At 39.4% G+C, this 21,126-nt stretch overlaps 1 protein-coding gene across 2 annotated transcripts in view; it reads right to left on the reverse strand.

Moving 5' to 3' along the window:
* The window catches only part of LOC132268155 (uncharacterized), a 41,865-nt gene that overhangs the window by 7,960 nt on the left and 12,779 nt on the right, over positions 1 to 21,126 (reverse strand). The gene's annotated exons all lie outside the window — the stretch shown is intronic.

A 21,126-nucleotide genomic window follows, 5' to 3' on the forward strand; every position in this document is an offset into this window, starting at 1 on the left:
TTCCAAATGCACCACAAACACAATGTGGGACAACTCTCCAGAAATCGAACATCCCTTCTCACACAACATCTTCTCCATACATGAATCAATTCCTTAGTAGATCGTGGCATTACCCAACACATGCCAAACAAACCAAAAATAAGATTCCAACAGTCGTTTGCCACAGGGCAATGTATAAGTAGGTGATCAACAGACTCCCCATCTTTCTTGCATAGACAACACCAATTAACAATACAATGGCCCTTTTTCCTCAAATTATCAATTGTCAAAATCTTTCCCCAAACAGCAGTCCAAACAAAGAAAGCCACCCTAGTTGGAGCCATGGACCGCCAAATGGTTTTCCACGGGAAATCATGATTAACAAAATTAGACAGACATAAGAACAGGGATCTTACTTCGAAACGATCGTGGGAAGAAGGAACCCAAATCAAATCATCATTATCTCTTCCAACACCCTCCTGCCGATACAGAAGATCCAAAAAAACACATACCTCATCCATCTCCCAATCCTGAAAAGAGCGCCGAAAGTGCACATCCCACGTAATCGCACTACTATCAAGACGATAGCAATCAACTACATAGGCGTGTTTATCAACTGCAATACTAAATAATCTAGGAAGTGTACGAGATGGTGGCTGATCACCACACCAAAGATCTTCCCAAAACTGAACGCTACGTCCATCACGAACTTTGAATCTGATATGAGCAGAAAAGGCGTCCCAACCCTTCCGAATAGACTTCCACATCCTTACTCCTCCCACAAGAGTAACCGGACGTGTAGACCAGCCTCCATCTTTTTCCCCAAACCAACAAGAAACTAACCTGTGCAAAGGACGGTGTCTTTCCCTCCTATATCTCCATAACCATTTACCCAAGAGGGCTTGATTGAAAGGAACTATTAGTCTTATGCCAAGTCCACCCAATTTCACAGGCTTGCAAACTTGCTCCCATCTGACAAGGTGATACTTGAACTCATCTCCCCTTCCTCCTCATGGGAAATCCCTTTGAATTTTTTCAATCCTATCCGCAACGGAACAAGGGATTTGGAACATAAAAAGAAAATAAGTGGGAAGGCCCGATAACGTACTCTTAATAAGAGTAACTTTACCCCCCTTGGACAAATATTGCTTTTTCCATCTGCTAATCTTTTCGCATACCTATCAATCACTGAATCCCAACTCTCCACTATCCTTGAAGAGACCCTTAAGGGCAACCCCAAATACAAATAAGGAATAGGGAAAGAACCAACCTTGCATCCAAGAACTGCAGCTAAGGAGGAGATATCTTGAAGGGACAAGCACACTCTTAGCCACATTAACCTTTAGCCCGGAGACCGCCTAAAAACAAGTTAGGATGCACCTCAGATAACGAAGTTAAGACACATCAGCATCACAAAAAACCAGGGTATCGTTTGCGAAAAGTAAATGAGAAATCTCCATCTGATGGACTAAATCTCTACCCACTCTGAATCCTTTGATAAAGCCAAGGTTCTCTACCCTGCGCATAAGTCTGCTTAAACCCTCCATAACAACAAGAAAAAGGAAAGATGACAAAGGATCACCTTGTCTTATACCCCGGGTGCAAGCAAAGAAACCAGCGGGAGAGCCATTCACAAGAATTGAAAACTTGATAGATGAAAGACAAGTCTCGATCCAATTCCTCCATTTGCTTCCAAACCCCATTCTTTGTAACAAATAGAGTAGGAAATTCCAGTTCACATGATCGTATGCTTTCTCAATATCAAGTTTGCATAAAACTCCAGGAATACCAGTTCGCAATCTGGAATCCACACATTCGCCAGCAATAAGAACTGAAATAATCCCATCCAGTACTTTCTTCATCCTTAGAGCAAGCCTTAGCAATAAGTTTGTAAATACAACCCACCAAACTAATTGGATGGAAATACTTAATGTCAAAAGCGCCCCTCTTCTTAGGGATAAGGGCAATAAATGAAGCATTAAGCGACATCTCAAAGACGCCAGAAGAATGAAATTCCTGAAAAGTACCCATTACCTCATATTTTACTATAGCCCAACTTTTCAACAAAAAACGCATAGTAAAACCATCAGGCCCGGAGTTTTGTCCCCATTACAACTTGATAAAGCCTTTAGAACTTCTTCAGTAAAAGGATTCTCAATCCTATCTCTATCCAGCTCAGAAATAGCCTCAAAATGGAGACCATCAAGTTCGGGTCTCCAAACTAAAGGCTCGGTGTAAAGCTTCTGATAAAAAGAAGCAATCTCATTACGCACCTCATCCTCTCTCCACAGCTCCACACCTTCCACCTGAATTCTTCCAATATGATTACTCCTCCGCGTTAGCTAATCTGTGGAAGAATTTAGTGTTCCTATCCCCTTCTTTTAGCCAAAGAGCTCGAGATTTTTGTCTCCACGAAATCTCCTCCATACAAGCAATCTCAGCAAGAACTACTTGATAGGAGACTCTCCTAAAACGTAAAGACTCCACATCCCCACCCGCCTCCTCAAGACGATCAATCTCAGAAAAAAAATCAGCAAGGACTCTGTTCTTCCTCCATTCCAGATTCCCGAAAACATCCTTGTTCCACTGCTTAAGAGCGGATTTGAGAGCTCTTAACTTCTTTGTTATCATGAAACTGAGCGAACGTGAGTCACTGACTCCCTCCCACCAAGATCTGACTTGCTCTTGGAAATCCTCTGTACGAAGCCACATATTCTCAAATCTAAACGGGTTCTTCAAGAACACAAGCCCCCACAATCCAATACCAAAGGAACATGATCAGAGATGACCCTTGCTAACACCACCTGAATGACATCCAGGAATTTCTCTTCCCACGCCCCAAAAATTAAAAATCTATCCAGTCTTGAAAGAGTGATAGGATCCCTACCATTTGACCAAGTAAGTCAACTAGAAGATGCTCATCCATAAAATCAGAAAATTGATATATTTCCGATGACCTTCTTCCCTCTGTAGACCTCTCTGACGGGGACCTAACAGAGTTGAAATCTCCTCCCAAGCACCAAGGGAGAGACCACAATCCTTGGACATGACTAAGCTCCTCCCAAAAGATGGGTCGCTCATCATCAATAACCGGTCCATAGACTCCAGTAAAAACCCATCTGAAATTGTCCTCTTCCGTATTAAACAAACAAGACACAGAAAATCTCCCCATCCACACGTCCGTTCAAGATAATCATCTGCTGTCCCACACCTATAATCTTTTTGACCGTGCGAATAGCCCAAAAACACACACTTCAAAGCCTTGGGGTCAAGCTTTGTACGAGTCTACCCCAATTGTTGAACAAAGCACACACACCCGATGACTCGCGGAGGAATCAAAAAAGAGATGAATTGGGATGTAAGATTGAGAGTGGGGCTACAAAGTTAAGAACCCTAGAAGGAGTCCTATTAATGATGTAAACAGCTGTAAGAGCTGCATGTCCCCAAAATGACTGGGGAACATTCATGCTAATGCAGATTGCTTTGGCTAAGTCAAGGATGTGGCGATACTTTCTCTCGGAACGACCATTCTGTTGAGGAGTTTTAACATTAGTCATCTGATGCTCAATCCCAAATTCTGTACATAGCCGTTGTACCTCCCCATAAGCGTACTCCGTACCTGGTCAGATTTGAATTTTTTTATGGTACAACCATATTGAGTCTGAACCATTGTCATAAAATTTTAAAAAAATGGGGTATACCTCATTTTTTGTTTTCATAAGATAAACCCATGTAACACGACTATGATCATCAATAAATAACACGAAATATCGAAATCCAAGACTAGAAGTAACTGGGTAAAGACCCCACACATCTTAATGAACAAGATCAAAAGGTGTTAAAGCAAATTTATTACTACTAGCAGGATATTTAGAATGAATATGTTTAGCCATATGACATGTCTCACAGGATAAACCATAAAACATTTATTTCCTTCATTACAAAATAAGGAAGGAAATAAATGTTTTAAATAACCAAAATAAATGTCACAAACGCATGTGCCAACGCATAAACTGGGCTTTATTAGATGAAACAAAATTAGAAACTGAAGCTGAATGTGCTTGAGGTGACAAACAAGCCAACAGGTATAGACCGTCCACTTCATGCCCACTGCCAATCGTCCGTTTCGACACCAGATCTAAAAAATACAATGAGAGGGAAAGAACGTTACACTGCAATTTAATTGTTTGGTAACACTACTAACAAAAATAAGATTTGTAGTCAACTGTGGAACATGAAGTGTATCTGACAAAGTTAATAAGGGAGTAACTGATATGTGACCCTTCCCAGCAATGGAAGATGGAGAGCCATCCGCATAGCGTACCTTGCGATGGCTAAAGCAGATACTATAAATTTGAAAGAATGAGGACATACTAGTTATATTTTTTTAAGCACAAGAATCAGCGATCCATGGTGTCGAAGATGTAGATACACTACGTGCAGACGCAATAGTACCTGAGTTGGCATAAGTGGAGGTTGGCTGAGATGATGCCTCCATTTGGTTGAAGAATTGTTTGAACTTGTCCAAATCAGCTTGAGTCAAGGTAAATGTGACAGAAGATGTACAGGCAGAGTTGTCAGGAGTTGACAACAAGACTGGTTATGTAACAGAATGTGCAAAGGATTGAGGCTGTTGTTTCTATTGCGGTGGGCGTCCATGTAGAGCATAACAACGAGATTTGATGTGACCAATTTTTTCACAATGGTCACACCTTCCGCGTTGTCGTCCCAGAGGAGGACTGGTGGTAAAGCTCTGAACTGACTGGGATGGTGCAGTTCTTGAAAGGTTAGGAACCCGAACTGCCATAGCAAAACGATCAACAGAAGCAACACTTAATGGATGAGTTTGACGACTCTCATCTGACAACACATAGGAGTATGCATCATCAAGAGTAGGGAATGAAGATAAGCCCAATAAATGAACACGAGCATACTCAAACTCGTCGTTCAACTCGGCAAGAAACTGAAACACTCAATTCTTCTCCACAATCCTTGCATATAAAACTGCATCATCTAGATCCTTCCAAGAATGGAAGGAATCATAATATGACATGTCCTAGCTTGGCGATGTAACCTGAAACTGTCAAGTCACCATGAGAAATCCTGGTGATATCTCGCCCCAACTGGAAAATTCGTGCATTATTCTGCCTTTGAGAATAAGTGCGTTGAACTAAATCCCAAATCTGCTTAGTAGTCTTCATAAACACACAGCCAACAGCTATGTTTGGTTGCATCGAATTGAATAGCCAAGACATAACCATAGCATTATCTACAAACCACTGTGGATATGCCTTCTCTGACTGAGCTGGCTTTTTCTCACAACTAGTAATATAGCCAATCTTGCCTTTGCCACCAATGAACATCTTGGCAGACTGTGCCTAAATCAAATAGTTGGAACCATCCAACTTCACTGTGATGATTTGAAGTCCTTGATTTTCTATGAGTTAGTGGGAAAAATGGCACCACCACCCACATAACTTTAACCAAGAGAATTAACAGTCGAGGACCCTCAATCTGCTATAATCTGTCACACGACAATAAAAAAAAACTCCAAAAACACCACAAATTCTATTAATAAATCAAAGGGTCTCCTCAGACCATAAACAATACATTGTTTCCTCAGACCATTCTCGAAAAATCCAAATACATACATTTTTTAAGGAGCGCTACCCGCTTATATATAGCCAAACAGCCTCCTTAATATCCGGAACCTCTTTGTAGACTAATTTTTTTTTTTACCCAAGCCCTTCTAGGTGTTGGAGACCAACTATCCCAATTTACCCAACCCTAAAAGAGTAAAAAAGAAATTGTAAAACTTAAAAATACCTGTTTTCAATCACAAAACAGCAACACAGAAAAACATGTGTAGGCAACGTCACACGATGTCACAAACAGCCTAAAATAGCCTAAGGTGGTTGTCGCACAAGTAGCAAGGCTGCTAAAAGGTGTAGAAAGGTATTGGCTCTGATACCAAGTAGAAATATAAAAAGAAGAAAAATGAGAGAATTGTGTAAAGGTTTGAATGAGATAAATCACTCATTCACAACTCTAGTATTTATAGATAAAAAGAGCAAATGCTCTTTTTTTTTTTTTTTTTTGTTAAGTAAACAGAGCACATGCTCTTATTACAAGAAAGGAATATAAAATCAAATCACAACATATTCTAAAGCATATTCTATGGCATAGTCAAATCTCTGCTATTATGATAAGTCATTCCATAAATCGTGGATATCATATATGCTAACAAATTATCACATTCAGAAAATAGTTGGAGTAGCACAACATGGAGATAAAATGAGAGAAAATCGGTTAAGATGGTTTGAACATGTGCTAAGGAGACCTTTAAGTGTGCCAATTAAAAAGAGTGACATAGTCCATATTGAGGGTAATACTAAGGGAAGAGGAAGACCACGGTTAACGTGAGTAGAGTAAGAAAGGATATGATAGCATGTGGTTTAACTGATGCTATGGACTTAAATAGAACGAAATGGAAACATAGGATTCATACAGCCGACCCCAAGTAAGTTGTTGTTGTTGACACCAATGACAAAAAATTATTCCTGTTGCCTGAGAGAGAATGCGGGTTAAGTTTTACAAAATGGTTTTATTTTTAGTGGGAGAAAATAGAGAGCAAAATGTTGGTAGACTTTATTTTAGAGACTTTTCTTCCCTTCTTCCTTTACCTTCATTCCCATCCTGCCAATCTGAGGCTGCCAGCACCATTGAATCTAACCATACTGGCAAATCAATTACCTATGGCTAAACAGCTTGCTCTACCATACAAAGGCATCTCCGGAAGGCAAGTCTATGTATTGGAAGCGATTCTAGTGTCCGGCTATCCATGAAAATGGAACACCCTGGCCTTAAATGAAAGGCATGACTGAGTTGATGGTGCAATGACCTCATCATAAAAGGATGAGCTTGTCTATCAAACAAGTGGCTCACTTGTTTAATGCTTTAGATTATGGCAACTTCGTCAGAATATACAAATAACTAGCTAGTTATTTCATGAATATGTGATGTGACAGTTGCTATTATTTGGGTCTGGTTCTATTATATATAATATATTTATTTATATCTAAATAGAAAATATGTATATGCTGAGATAGAAGATGGAATGGCGACAGCGATAATGGACTATGACAGAGGAGGGCAATGGTGAATGAGGAAGAAGAAATAAAAAGATGAAGGGTAGATATGCGGTTAGAAGAAAATTATGGGTAAAATAGCCCTTTTAAATTAATTAAAAAGGGTAAATTTAATTTTTAACTTTTTGAGTTTTGGGTCAAAAACTCGTGACTGACCCTTTCAAATGGGATTAGGCAAGGATGAGAATGGCGATGATGAACCTTCTTATTTATTTAAATTGTTTTATCTTAATTTTTTTAGGTTATAAATTCTTCATTATATATGTTATATTAAGAACAAGAAGTTATTTTCTCACAAAGCTCACGCGCTATAAAGGTTAACCTCCAAATTTAACATTTAGTATTAAAGAAAAAAATATATATAATAGTTACAAGGATACAACCTAGTGAAAGTATCCTTATGATAAACATGCTCATAATAATTGTAGAGTTGCGGCCCAAATTTGGTGCCGGGTCGCATTTCGACTTGGAGACTCGAGGAAAAATTTTCACCAGTTTTTGCTTATGGGTCGTGGACCCCAATTAGTACTCTCTTGTAACCTGATATATAAGGGCGTTTAGAGTTTGGAGTGAGTGATAAAGAGACACTTAAAGTCGTAGAGAAAGAGAGTGGGGCTGAAACTAGTAATCTCCTATTTTTCACATAGAGAAAACTTTTGCCAGATCTCCACCGTGGATATAGGCTTTGCTGAACCACATTAAATCTTTGTGTTCTATGTGTGTGGTGTGATTACTTTTCAGTCATGTTTCTTAATTTATTCTTGGGTTCGCTGCGTTTGTCATAACATTAATATATATTAAGACATATTTTCAAAACAAAACAAAAGGGTATAATTTCGTAAGAGAATATTACTCATGTGCATTGCACATGGCTGCATTCTCTTATTTTTTAACAGCACACTTCCTTTCACAATATGTCTCCCTTTGAGTCTTCCTTTCAAGGCATACACTCCCTATCCTTTCACTCAAAAAAAATTTTGATAAGTAAAAATGTATTAAAAAGTGTTCAAAAAGGGAACGCATCCCGAAGACTATCGAACAGCCAAAGCCGAAGCCAAAGCTATCCATTCACTCAATTGAACTACTAATTGAAAAGGATGGACTGTCAACATAAGCAGACAAGTAGGTGTTGACGTGGCTAAATAAATATATTAACTGGAGATTTGTGGCAGAGACTCACTAGCGGAATTGGGTCAGTACGTGAGTTAGATTGGTAGTTTCAGCCATAATAGTGAGTGTTATCTTTGATAAATGTGATGTACAGTTGTGTCAGGGTCTGATCAGGTGTAAAGTGTTGATGGGTAGTAATAATGGTACTCGATGCCATTCCCATCAACCACTACCCTGTACTTGCCAACCTTTAACCATAACCAAATTAATAATCCCCCTCCCCCAATCTTTTTCTCAACAGTGATGAGAAAAAATGATTCCTGTTATGTGAGAGAGAATGTGGGTTTAGTTTACAAAATGGGTTTATTTTTAGTGGGGGGAAATAGAGAGGAAAGTGCCGCTAGATTTCATTTTAGAGAGGAATATATATATATTTTTCAATCCTGATTTTGGATACTTGGATTAGACAAACAAGTGGCTCACTTGTTTATTGCTTCAGATGATGGTGGAGGTTTCATAGATTCTAAAAATATGGAAGGTATGTGTAACGCCTCGAACCCGGGGGTCCGAATCATTATCTGGGTCCTTAACCGAACCCGAGGTCATCTAGGGGCAACACAGTCATTTCCATGGTCAAACTACAATTAATAAAGCTTACTAGTTTTTATAATGCACATTGGTAGTGTAACGACCCAAATCCGGGGAATCCGGACCGCTAACCGTATCATAACCCGACTGAGCTCCACAAGGGTAAAATGGTCATTTTACATCAAAGAGGAAATAATTTGACCCCAAGTAAGTCAAATAAGGTTTAAGTCATTTCATGACATTCTAAAAGGTTCCAAGGGACTTAGCCATGGCTCCTCCACAAATACTCCTCCTCGGTTTGAAATATTCTCCGACACCTCTTCACTAAATCAGCTATAACTCTCAGTGTGTTTGGAATTTGAGGATGAGGTTAACATCATTGGAAAGCTGACTTCGAGTTGGTCAATTTAGACTCGAGAATGACCCAATTTGGGTTTGAAATGAGGGAGTTATGGCCGTTCGAAGTTTGGATTAACAACCAGTGGACAAGTAAGAGTGTGAGATTGATCGAGCCTAACACGACCGATCGAGTCCAAGCTCGAACGGTGGAGCCGAGAGCAAGAAATTTGAGGTTTTTCTCAATTTTTCTAAGTATGAGAGGTTCGATTGATCGAGAGGGGACTCGATTGATTGAGCTGAACCTTGAAAATGGCCATTGACCTCCAATGAAGCCTTGGTTGGTTCTTACATTGAAATTAAAGACAAATGACACGCTCATACACTTAAAATGTCCCAAAACAATCCTAAAAATATAGATACACTCCCAAAACATCATCCATACATTATGATGGTTCAGAATGTGCGAAGTATCAAACTCTAGGTGGTAACTAACTTATGCCCAAGTTACCATCTTGCCCTCACTCATCCATTGCATTGCCATCCATGTCCCATAAAATATATTCCCAATGTATAGATATATGAATATGTATGTGTGAGTGAAATGTCTACAATGCCCCTCAATGAAAATGGCAAAACTAAGAGAAGTTCCTTAGCCCGAAAATCGTTCGAACTTCCGAAAAATTCTAAAATTGGTCCCGTCACTCCCAATTGACTTAAAATATTTAAAATGCACTTTTAAAACCCTCGACTCAAGAAAATGGCCTAAACGGACCACGGGGCCCGCGTGGCACGCAAAACGATGCATGAAAAATTAATAAAATTAAAATTCAAAAACAATCCGGGACATTACAATACGTTTAATTGATATATATATATATATATATGTATGTATGTATGTATCAGTTATGGAACCTATTTATTTATATATAAATATTGTATCTGTAGAGATAAAAGATTGAATGGCGGTGGTGATAATGGATTGCGACAAAGGAGGAATGCAGTGGTGAATGAAGAAAAAGAAAAATATGAAGGATAAATATGAGGTTGGAAGAAAATTAGGGGTAAAATAGACCTTTTATATCAATAAGGGTAAGTTCTGTTTTTTAAACTTCGTAAAAAATTCACGTGGCTGACCCCATTTATATGGGATTAAGGCAAACATGTGACTGACCCCATTAATATGGGATAAAGACAAAGATGATGATGACAATGACAATGAAGATGATGAACTTTCAGGTCAAAAATGGATACTAGATTGGTACCATATTGTGGGTCATCACAGCTGGTCAAAGGCATAATTGTCATCTGTAAGGGTATAAATGTCATAAGAGAAAATATTACTCATGTGCTTTAGAGAAAATATTACTCATGTGCTCTGCACATGACTGAATTATGTTATTTTTTAGTGGCACACTTAATGGTAGGGAGCTATTTGCAAAATTTTGAATAGTTCATGGGAGTTTTATGCAAAAACATGATAGTTGAAGGAGTTTTTTTTTTAATTAATTAATTTTTATTTTATTTTTAGTTTTTTGCATTTTACCCATCATAAAGGAACAGGATCGTATCAGAGTAAATAATGAGGTGCCTACCAATAGTATGGAAAGGATGTTGTGATATTATACTGGTACAATAGTAATCACTATTAAAGAATGCAAGGAGAGGGGACGTGTGGCCAGATTATATTAAGGGAGTCTTCAAAGCGAGACCAGACTTTAATGACTCAGGTTTCTGGGCACCGAAATCTATGATTCAAGTGGAAAGGATAGCATGTGAAATATTAGAAATATATATTTGAATCATAATATCAAGCAATTTATGTACTCTCACTATTATCAAAATACTGCTCATAATTGTATGGCAAAAGTTTATATTAATTTATTGACAATTTTTGGCTTACTTTTTGTGCCATAGACCATCAATTAGAACTGGATGGTCAAACTATTTGACCACTGAACCAACCCATACAGTCTGGTGAGGAGTGGCTCTAAAGTGTGCGTATTGAAATCACACTTCCACTAATGGACAGCAAATCATATTATTCCTTCATTTGGATGATTTAGGGTAGATCAGATATACCCTAATTTAGATGACCTCATTATGCTTTTATGTAGCATAATGGATCAATAAAACCAGAAGCTGCAGTCACAACTAGCAATATTAGGTTCACTTGAATGACGATCTTTCAAAGTTTACCATTATTTGTGAAGTTAAAGAAGTTAGGGTTTGTAGAAGTAGAGAAGAAGAAGAAGAAGAAGAAGAAGAAGAAGATGATGAGAGAAAGAGAGGAGTATTCTATGAAAGGTGAGACGCAGACTAGGGTTTTCCCCACACCTCTCACCTACTATTTATTAAGTAGACATAAAGACAATAGTACCCTTAATAAATAAAAGAAATAACAACAACGTGCTGAAAAGCGCGGGCTAACGGCTTCGTAAGAACATCACCCAGTTGATCTGCAGAGCAAATATAGGGAGTAACAATCTGTTTTTGCATAAGCAAATCTCGAATAAAATGACAATCCACCTCAATATGCTTGGTATGCTCATGAAAAACTGGATTCCTAGCAATAAAGATAGCCACCTAATTATCACAATGCATCGACAAAGGAGTAGGAACGTCAATACCCATCTCCCAAAGAAGAGAGCGAACCCATAACATCTTAGAGGCAGTGTGAGCCAAAGCACGATATTCGGCCTCAGCACTAGAGCGAGTAACTACAGTTCGCTTCTTACTGCGCCATGTAACCAAATTACCACCAACAAAGGTTCAATAACCAGATGTAGAGCGCCTATTAGAACGACAGCCGGCCCAATCAGCATCACTAAAACCGGATACAAATAAGGAAGAAGAGGGTGTATACAACAGGCCATTCCCAGGCACACCCTTCAAATAACGCAAAATACGACAAACAGCGTAAAAGTGAGGTTGACGAGGAACATGCATATACTGACTAACCACATCAACAGCATAAGTAATATCAGGACGAGAAACAGTAAGATAGACCAGTTTTCCAACTAGTCGTCGGTATCGGCCAACAGCGGCAAACAAATTCCCATTTTCACCATCTAGTTTGACCGTTGAATCCATAGGATTATCAACAGGTCGAGCACCTAAGAGACCGGTCTCAGAAAAGAAGATCAAGAACATATTTCCATTGAGACAGTGAGATGCCCTTACAAGAACTAGCAACCTCAATCCCAAGGAAGTAGCGAAGAGCACCCAAGTCCTTGGTATGGAAACGATGACCCAAATGTCGCTTCAACTCGGCAATGCTTGTTGAATCACTCCCAGATATAATGATATCATCAACGTAAACAATCAAAACAATAGTACCAACAAAAGAGTGACGAACAAACACAAAATGATCAGAAGTAGAGCTCTGAAAACCAAACTCAATCACCACAGCACTGAATTTATCAAACCAAGCACAGGGAGATTGTTTCAGACCATATAGAGCCTTGCGCAAGCAACAAACGAGGTGCTCACTGCCAGCAACAGCATAACCAGGCGGTTGATCCATGTAAACTTCCTCTTGTAAGTCCCCATAAAGAAAAGCATTCTTTATATCAAGCTGATATAAAGGCCAAGAACAACAAACACCCATTGACAATAAAACTCGTACTGAGTTTAGACGACCTACAGGAGAAAAGGTCTCTGAGTAATCAACTCCATAGGTCTGCGTGTACCCTTTGGCAACCAAACGCGCCTTAAGACGCTCAACCCTACCATCAAGAAGATACTTAAGAGTGTAAACCCAACGACAGCCGACAGTTCGTTTCCCAGAAGGGAGAAGAGTAAGCTCCCAAGTCCGATTCTTGTGAAGAGCACTCATTTCCTCATCCATAGCATGTTTTCATCCAAACATAGATAAGGCCTGCTTATAAGATGAAGGGGTAGAGACAGAGGACGGGGTAAAGGCAAAAGACTACAAGGAGGATGAAACACGATCATAAGAAGTAAAATTAGCAATGAGATGCAGAGTGCAAGTACGTTTACCTCGACGTAATACAATTCGTAAATCATTGGTGCCAGAAGTGGATGATGGAGAAACAAGAAACTCTGGTTGAGAAGATGATATGTCCGAAGATATCAGATCAGAAGACAAATGTAGACCAAACGATGTAAAGAAAGCAGTGGACTCAAAAAAGATAACATCAGCACTCACAAAGTAACGCCAGGACTCGGGACTGTAACAACGATACCCCTTCTGAATGTGGGAGAACCCTAGAAAAACACACTTACGAGCACGAGGAGACACTTTGTCATGACCTAGATCTAGAATGTGAATAAAGCTACACAACCAAAGACACGAGGGGTAAGTTTTATTTTTTTGATAAGTATTAATCGATTAAAAAAAGCGTTCAAAAGGGGAACGCATCCCTTATACAAAAGCGGAATCAAAATCTAAGGACCCAAAGAGTCCAATAGATTAACTAAGTCATCGGAAGAGGAGCAAGAATCACGTAACTAAAGATAGAGCGAATAATATCAAGTTTCAGCGTCGCCATGGACGACTCCTTCCCTTCGAACATTCTGCTATTCCTCTCCTTCCAAATACACCACCAAACGCAATGTGGAACTGTCCTCCAACAGTCGTGTACGCGCTTCTCACGCGGCATCCCCTCCACGCGTTAATCAGACCCTTAGAAGATCGAGGCATTACCCAAAGCATACCAAATAAGCCAAATATAAGGTTCCAACAGTCGTACGCCACCGGACAATGTAGGAGGATATGATCCACAGACTCACCATCTCGTTTGCAAAGGTAACACCAATTAACAATATTGTTTCCTCTCTTACTCAAGTTGTCAAGTGTCAAAATCCTACCCCATACGGCAGTCCATCCAAAGAATGCTACTCTAAGTGGAGCCTTAGAGCGCCAGATGGTCTTCCATGGAAAATCAAGGCCAACGAAGTTGGAGAGGCATAGAACCATGGACCAGACATCAAATCTACCCTGGGTAGAGGGGACCCACAGAAAATCATTACTGTTGACCTTAATGATTTCATCCAAGGACAATCTAGAGGTTTTGATGATAACAAACCATTAATGGTGTTTAAGGACTAATATTTACATTGAGTGTTATAGATTATTCACATTCAAATGATGACCTCAATGAAGATCATAAAGTCAATTCCAAGTATTCCATTATTCAAGATCAAATCAAGGAAAGCAATGGATACAAAGAAGTCATGAAGTTGCAAAGAAGCAAATGCAAAGTCCATCCAAAAATAACTTGGACTACAATTCAAAGAAAGGAAGAAAGCAAGTCTACCTAAAAGCCTACATGATCATGGACAAAGCTTGAAAAAAAGGGGTAGATAGGATGGTGAGTGTTTATGATTCAATGTCAAAGTATTTATGAATCCATTTGAAACTCATCTCTATAGGACCATGCATATCATATCATCATTCATATGCTCTTATATCCATTAGCAATAGACTATGCACTTCATTCATATACAATTGACATATGGAGTCTTTGCTAAAGAGTGAGTGAGTTCAAGCTTGCATAAGCTTTGAAAGAACTCATCACTTGTGCTAGAAATGCTAAGACCATGCATATCATTCATATAATTCATATTGGTCAATAATTAAGGCATGAGAAGCCTTCATTACCATGAGTTGGTAACAAACATTAGGACCCCAGAATGCGCGTCATGAAAAACTGTGTTTTGACTAAGTGTGAAAAATGGATTTTTGAAATAATGATTATTTCAAAATAATTTTTCCCGGTAATAACTCTTTATACTTAAACTAGCCTAAACTGATTTTATCAGAATTTTTAACCAAGTCTACGTTGGTCTACATAAGGATTCAATTTTACCAAAAATGTCAGAAATCCAAATTTGTACTAAAACTGAATTTCTACATTTAATTTAGTTGGATTTCAATTTTCTAGTATTTTTTATTGAATCCAAATGGAGGGTACTTCCTTATTTACATTGTAAACTTAAAGTAAATGGACATATAAATTAAAGTAAAGACATTTACTTAAATGTTTTCAATGAAAATAAGGTATGTGCAGATGTCCTGTGCACCGACTGTCACACCTGTTAACTTAGAACAATTCATGAGGCAGCTGGTCTATTTTGGTCTACCGAAATTCAGGACCATTATATTTCGGTCTACCGAAATTCAGGACCATTATATTTCGGTCTACCGAAATAAGGAATCATGGCCAACCTGAACCATTTCAGTCTACCGAAATAGAGATACTGAGGATGATGACCAATCTTAAAACCATTTCAGACGACCGAAACACAAGGGTGTTTCATTTCGGTGGATCGAACCTTGCCCAGATCTGAATCTGAACGGCTATTTTGCCTTGAACTCCGTGCACAACAGCTATATTTTTGAATAGCTGCATCAGAACTCTATAAATAGAGTTAGGGACTTCAGGATTTGTTGTTGCTACACTTGAAAGACATCTTCTAGCATCCAAAGAGCTTTTGTTCTTCATTCATATCATACTCTCTCATCCCATATCATTCATAGAGTGTTGAGCTTCAATCTATTCATATATATACTCTAGAATGAGCTTGTGAGCTTAAACTTTGCACTACAAATCTATGAGAGATTATCTTGTATTAAAAATCTGATATTCAAATCTATTGTAAAGCCTAAGAGGAGGTGTTCTCTTAGCAAAGGAAGAAGAAGCTAGTTCGCTTCAAATTTGTAAGGGTTGGTGTGACCCAAAGGAAGACTAAGGGAGGTTGTCTCTTAGCAAAGTGAAGTAAGGTGTTGCTTCATGTAAAGGTTTGCTCTCCACCCGTAAGGAGGTGCACTAGTGGATAGGGAAGTCTCAAGAGGGGTCTTGAGCCGAGGAGTAGGAGTTTCCGAACCTCGCTAAAATCGCTGTGTGAATGTTTGCAATCTCTCTTCCCTTATCTCCTTTATATTTATGCTATTAATTGCTTATGTTTATATCTTGATTATAGCATAATTGTTAGAAGGGTTTAGTATAATTTGCAAATCCGAAAATTGGCCATTGCCCCCCCCCAACCCCCCCCCCCCCCCCCCCCCCCCCCCCCCCCCCCTCTAGAGTCTATACTTGGGCAACAATCACTACCTCTGCCAACTGCCTCCTGCTGATAAAACATATCCAGAAGAACATGTACCTCGTTCATCTCCTAATCCTAAAAAGAACGCCTAAAACGCACGTCCCACGTAATCCCAATGCAATCAAGCCAATAACAGTCAGCTACGTAGGCATGTTATCGATGGCAATACCATACAATCTAGAAAGGTGCAAGATAACGGCTAGTCACCACACCATAAATCCTCCCAAAATCGAACACATCTACCATCACAAACTTTGAATCTGATATGGGAAGAGAAGACATCCCAACCATTCCAAATGAATTTCCACACACCAACTCCTCCCGCAATAGAGACTAGACAAGTAGACCAGCCACCACTCTCCCACCAAAAATGACATGAAACAATCCTTCTCCAAGGGTGATGCCTTTCCCTGCCGAATCTCCATAACCATTTGCCCAAGAGAGCTTGATAAAAGGGAACCAACCTCCGAATATCTAGACCACCTGACTTCATAGGCTTGCAAACTTGCTCCCACCTGACGAGATGATACTTAAACTCCTCGTCCCTTCCGCCCCAGAGGAAATCCCTTGGGATGTTTTCAATCCTTTCAGTAATAGAGCATGGGTGGCATTTGGAACACAGATAAGAAATTAGTAGGAAGGCTCGAGAGAGTGCTCTTTATGAGAATAACTTTCCCCCCCCTTCGACAGATATTGCTTCTTCCACCCTACCAATCTCTTCACGTACCTATCGATCACAGGATCCGAACTCCCCACCCTCCTAGAGGAGCCCCCAAAGGCAAACCCAAATAAGGGTTAGGGAAAGAGCTTACCCCACACCCAAGAACTGTGGCTAAGGAGGAAGTATCCTGAACATCCCCAACCGAGACAAGCACGCTCTTAGCTATATTGACCTTCAGCCCAGAAACCGCCTGAAAACAGACTAGAATACACCTCAAATATCTAAGTTAAGACACGTAAGCATCACAAAAGACCAAGGTATCATCCACGAACTAATGAGCTAGATCTCTGCCCACCCTAAAGCCCTTGATAAGACCGAGATCCTCTGCCCTACTCGTAAGTCTGCTCAAGCCCTCCATGACGATAAGAAAAAGGAAAGACAACAAGGGATTTCCTTGTCTCAAACCCCGAGAACACCTGAAGAAACCAGCAGGAGACCCATTCACGAGAACTTTACGAACGAAAGACATGTCTCTATCCATTTCCTCCATCTACTTCCAAACCCCATTCACTGAAGCAAGTACAGCAGGAAATTCCAATTAACGTGATCATAAGCTTTTTCAATGTCAAGTTTGCATAAGGACGCCACTTCTCAACCTGGAGTCCACACATACGCCTATAATAAAAACTGAATCTAGGATTTGCCGTCCTCTGACAAAAGCATTCTGGGAATCCGAAATAATCCCATCCAGAACATCCCTCATCCTAAGAGCAAGAACCTTGGTAATGAGCTTGTAAATGCAACCCATTAAGCGAATTGGTCTAAAGACTTTAATATCAGAAGCGCCACCCTTCTTAGGGACACTACAAGTAAGTTGAAAAGGAGAGCGATCAGAATATAAAAGAGAAAAAGGAGACCGATTATTTAAAACAACAGAAGGCATGCAGTTAATGAGATAACAAGCAATAAGAACTGCATCAGCCCAAAACTGTTTTAGAACCTGCATATTTAATAACAAGGTTCGCGCAACATCCAACAAATGGCGGTGCTTTCGTTCAGCAACACCATTTTGTTGAGAGGTGTGAGCACAACTAGTCTGATGTAAGATACCACGATCAGCACAAAAGGAATCCATGATCAACTGTGTATATTCCAAAGCCTTGTCAGATCGAAGAATTTTAATGCCTTTACCAAATTGAGTAAAAATTTCATTATAAAATTTAGCAATATTACTAGGTAACTTAGATCTCTTTTTCATCAAAAATAACCATGTCATTCGGGAATAGTCATCAACAAATATAACAAAATAACGAAATCCATTCAAACTAGTGGTTCGAGAAGGACCCAAATGTCAGTATGGACTACATCAAAAGACTCAGTTTGACGACTATGACTACTATTAGGGAAAGAACTACGGTAATGCTTGCTTAATTGGCCAGCTTCGCACTCTAAGGCAGACACATGACTTAATGTAGGAATAGCTAATCGTAATTTTGCCAATAACAGGTGTCCCAAACGAAAATGCCATTGAAGAGGCAAGACTGTAGCACTCAAAGCTAATGATAAGGTAAAAGGAGGTTCACCAGGATCCAAATAATATAATCCATCCTTCTCATACCCCGAACTAATCATCTTCTTCGTCTTGAGGTCCTGTAAAACACAAGAGTCGAGAGAAAAGGTTATTAAATAGTGCAATGCCTTAGTCAGCTGACTTACAGAAAGCATATTAAAAAGGAAAATTAGGAACATAAAGGTTGGGAGATAATGACAATGACTTGGTAGGGTGAAGGATACCCTCCCACAAACAGGACGAGAAGAACCATCAGCTAAAACTATATGATGTTTAATATATTTGAGATCATAAAAAGAGAGATGATATACCAGACATATAAGAACTAGCTCCAGAGTCAATGACCCAGGACGGAGAAGATTGGGCCACACATGCAATATTACCTAAGTTGGCCAAGGTAGAAGTCGATGTATGTGGGAGAGTAGATTGTAGTGTTTGGAGGAGCTCGCTAAGCTGAGTAGTGAGTCTATCACAAGGACCAAAATCGGAAGTCACGTGTCCAGATTTAGTATGAGGCAACAGTGGTTGTGCAGTACCATCCATAACTCGATGTGCTTGTTGTGGTTTGCCACATTTCACCCTTTATACCAACAATAAGGCTCAGTGTGATTTGTACCACCACAACGATCACACTTTCTGGGACCACATCCATTAGAACAGCCACCACCACTGGAACTACCATGAAAACCACGACCACCACGGTTACTACGAGAACCACCAAAACCTCCACTATTAGAGACTAATGCAGAAGACTTTATGGGAGGTACAGTGGAGCTTTGCCCCAAAGATGACCGTAATAGACGAGAATAAGCATTAGCAGCTGTAGGTAACTTCTCGCTAGTGAGAATCTGATCTTTGAAGCCATGAAGATCTGTATCTAAACCAGATAGCAATGAAGCAATCATAAATTCCTCCTTGGTTATGCCTCTTCTGCTGCTCTAAATCAGTACCAAATGGTCGATGTTTAGTAACTAATCCCACAAATTTTTCAAGGTACTATAATATTCAGACAATGGTTTCCCGGACTATTAGTAGGAAAAATTTTCTCAGACAACTCATAAACTCGAGAAACATTACTTTGGTGTGAAAATGACTCTGCAATAGAGTCCCAAATCTTCTTAGAAGAATTACATAATGCAACTGTACTAGCAATTTCGGGTTCCATACTGTGCCAAAGCCATCCCATAACAACACTATCCTTACACGCCCAATCTTCAAGTTGCTTCTCATCAGAGGGAGGATTTTTAGTCCAGTATTTCAATTTCCTTCGCCCATGTAGAAAAACTTGAACCGCTTGAGCCCAAGAATGGGCAATATTTAAACAAAATAAACCAGCAGCTGAACAGTGTATAGGTCCAGAATCAACACAAAAAGCAAGCACACGCAAACAGTAACAATCAAACCAAAACAGTAACAACAGCCTGCAGCCTAAGAACCCAAACAGGGTTTTACAAACAGATTTTACCACCAAACTCACAAAAACAGTACCAACAGCCTGTAAACAACCTCAGCCGAACCTCCTTTTGGCCAAAAAACTCAACCTAAATGCAATGAATCAACACACAACCAGCAAGCAATCTCCTCTAAGGCACAAGCACACCCTTTAGAAGGGATTTCAACAAAATAAACAACCAAAAATGGCTCCAATATCCAGATCAAAATCCATAAGGCCGGAATTTAAAAAATGTTTCAAAAATGGAAAACAACCCTCAAAAAGCATCAAAAGTCAACAAGAATACTATTATAATTACCAGAAAGTTCAGATGATCCAGTTTCTGTAATTCGCGACCTGTATATGACGTCAGAATGACATCAGCGAACTGACGCTGACGTCAACCACTTCTGGTGTTGGATAACTGAATGTCAATGAGTTCTAGACTTGATTTGGCTCTAATACCAAGTTAAAGTTGAAGAAGTTAGGGTTTGTAGAAGTAGAGAAGAAGAAAGAAGAAGATGAGAGAAAGAGAAAGGAGTATTCTGTGAAAGGTGAGACACACGGATTAGGGTTTTCCCCACACCTCTCACCTACTATACATTAAGTAGACATAAAGACAATAGTACCCTTGATAAATAAAAGAAATAACAACCACGCTCTCTAACAGATTGCCACAATTTTCTATCATGGCTTTAATGATTCCTGCAATCAAATGCCATGTAAAAAATAATTCAAAATCTATGGGACATGCATACTACAACTTAAAAGCATGTGATGCTGCACTCATTTTTGTTTTTCCTCTTTTTCATTTTCTGGGAGTTCCTCTTATCTTTGGGCTCCCAGTATAATTTCTTAGAGATCTGTGTTTGTGGCAGCCTTTCTGTGTTACCAACTTCGGTGTTTTTATATTATAGGAACTTCTTACCATTCCAATGCTCCCAACAAGGGATCACAATTTTCTGAAGCCAAATCCAGGCCTATACTTTCAAAGCACTAAATCCTACCTGAGAAAGAATAATACTGGGCAAAGGCAAGAAAAAATTTCATTCCACAATTTTCTCCTCTTCACATATCCTTGACTCCTCTAATAATTTGCTGCGGCCATGTTTCAGCAACTTTCTAGATAACAGAGAATTTATCAAAAAATTGACTTTAGCTGAAGATAGGACCTCCATAACAATGGATGATAATGATGATGCAAATGTCATGCACATAAATAAACAATGTG

Source organism: Cornus florida, unplaced genomic scaffold (assembly GCF_030987335.1).
Source record: "Cornus florida cultivar Cherokee Brave unplaced genomic scaffold, ASM3098733v1 CherokeeBrave_3.0.0_Hap2_Chr08, whole genome shotgun sequence".
In the NCBI taxonomy this organism is placed as follows: Eukaryota; Viridiplantae; Streptophyta; class Magnoliopsida; order Cornales; family Cornaceae; genus Cornus; species Cornus florida.